Source organism: Oratosquilla oratoria, chromosome 33, assembly GCF_046742065.1.
Source record: "Oratosquilla oratoria isolate Oo_2021 chromosome 33, ASM4674206v1, whole genome shotgun sequence".
NCBI classification, from domain to species: Eukaryota; Metazoa; Arthropoda; class Malacostraca; order Stomatopoda; family Squillidae; genus Oratosquilla; species Oratosquilla oratoria.
The window spans coordinates 31,130,396-31,132,895 of NC_134809.1; the positions used below are offsets into that span (position 1 = coordinate 31,130,396).

At 45.3% G+C, this 2,500-nt stretch overlaps 2 protein-coding genes across 11 annotated transcripts in view; one reads left to right on the top strand and one right to left on the bottom strand.

Annotated features, from left to right (window-relative positions):
- Positions 1 to 2,500, bottom strand: part of LOC143017827 (uncharacterized) — a 582,072-nt gene that overhangs the window by 571,589 nt on the left and 7,983 nt on the right. The gene's annotated exons all lie outside the window — the stretch shown is intronic.
- Positions 1 to 2,500, top strand: part of LOC143017829 (uncharacterized) — a 108,513-nt gene that overhangs the window by 68,343 nt on the left and 37,670 nt on the right. The window lies entirely within an intron of this gene.

Consider the following 2,500-nt stretch of genomic DNA (forward strand, 5'->3'; position numbering starts at 1 on the left):
CCGTCTTCGTTAACAGTATCACAGTATCAAGATTTCCGTTTTCATTAACCCTTTCATAGTATTCAGGATCAATATTACAATATTTCCAGGCATTTTCTTCAATATTTTAGGGGAATATTGATTATCATTCTCATCCATTTTATCATGATTATTGTCATCAGTGCATCATGTATCGTTGTTTATTTCTACTCGTGTTATAAATCATCATTATATTAACATTATATTTAATTCTAATTATTTCCTGGGACGCTATATCGATAAATCGTCATTTCTAAAAAAGAAAAAAAAAAGAAAAAGATTGTTTATTTTTCAGGTCACTATCATCCCATAATCTCTTTAACCCAGTGATGAACTTTATGTATTTTGTTCTGGTGGATACCAAACGTTTTGTTCTTTATATCATCATCATCATTTGATAAAAGTCTTTTTTAAAGACTCACAAACGCTACAGGATTTGATGAGTCGTCTTTTCCTCTTCACACACTAACACACACTGCAGAAGAATGCAGGTCTCGATTCAAGTTGTAAGATAATTACCAACCATGACACGTACACAAACATACACACTCATACGCACACACACGCACACACACCTCCACTTACAGGGATTTCTGTGGTGATTTTAAACTCCAATTTTATGTATTCAAACCTTTCTAACGCTTCCTCAAACAGGATGGAAACCGGTGACCTTGTATAAACACAACACACGGGAATTCCCTGATGAGCTATCAGCTCCAATTCTTCCACCGACTTAAAGAGAATATGTTTCCATCCTTCACACTGCATGTACACCCGCTTTCACTTCTAAGTACTACACTAGATAATGTCCTCTAGAGGAGTTATGATCGGTTCGTATTCCTGGGTCGTAGATTTACGACATGAATGGGTCCTTTACGGTCTCGTAGACTTATTGTTATCGTAAATGTTCGACGTGAAGTGAAGCCAACTGTATACACATACACTCATACAACTTGGGTATGAAGACATCATTCTGCATTAAAGTGACCCACTTCCCGAGCACACACTCACACACACACACACACACACACACACACACACACACACACACACACACACACACACACACACACACACACACACACACACACACACACACACACACACACACACACACACACACACACACACACACACGCACGCACGCACACACACACACACACACACACACACACACACACACACACACACACACACACACACGCGCGCGCGCACGACCGTGATCTGAGAATTAATGTATATTCAATATAACCCTTTTGCTACCTAAAGGGGTCGTATGACTCTGAATGAAATCAATTGGCTCAGCAATAAGAATAAAAACATGAGCACCACTCGACGTGATTCCTCTTCATGTCGAGTGTCATCACGTCATTTCCCTCCCAGTTTCCCTCCCTCCCTTCTTTATTTCCCCATTTTCTTGCCCTTCAATCTCCCTACACCCCTTCCCCTCTTCCCTACTCCCTTTCCTTCCCCTTCCCTCCCATTTCTTTCTCCTGCCATCACCTAACTTCTAATACTCTCCCCATCCCATCCCATCCCCTCCCCTTCCCTCTCCTCCACTCAACTCCACCTCAACTCCCTCTCTTCCCCTCCCCTTCCCTCCCCTCCCCTCCCCTCCCCTCCCCTCCCCTCCCCTCCCCTTCATTCACCTCCACTGTCTTTCTTTCCTATCCCCTCGTATCTTCTCTCCCCTCACCAAACTTTATACTTTCCCCTCCCCTCCCCTCCCCTCCACTCCACCTCAACTCCCTCTCTTACCCTCCCCTCCCCTTCATTCACCTCCACTGTCTTTCCTTCCCTTCCCCTCGTATCTTCTCTCCCCTCACCCAACTTTATACTTCCCCTCTCCTCTCCTCTCCTCTCCTCCTCTCCCCTTCACTCACCTCCACTGTCTTTCCTTCCCTTCCCCTCGTATCTTCTCTCCCCTCACCCAACTTTGACTACTTCCCCCTCCCCTTCCCTCCCCTCCTATTCTATCCCCTTCACTCACCCTTCCCCTCGTATCTTCTCTCCCCTCACCCAGCTTAACTACGTTCTCCTCCCCTCCCCTCCCCTCCCCTCCCCTCCCCTCCCCTCTTCGTCTCCCCTCTCCGCCCTTCCTCTCCCCTCCCCACCCCTTCTATCCTTACTAAACCCTTCCCTTCCCTTCCTCCCCTTCAGTTGACTCACCTCTCTCTACCCCTGAGCTTGTCTGCCTCTCTTCCCTGCACCTCCCCTCTTCTTCCCTCTCTTCTTCGCCCCTTTCTATTTCCTCCCTATCATCTTCCTACCCTCCTCCCTTCTTTCCCGTTTTCCCAGTATGAGGTATTGACTGCACAAGTTTTAGGCAGTCAATAAGTTAGGAACTTCAGTGACACCCCCTACGGGTCAGTCACTCAGCATTCCTTTATGATCGGAAACTAATCTCCACGCATATATATATATATATATATATATATATATATATATATATATATATATATATATAATTCCGACAGTTGTC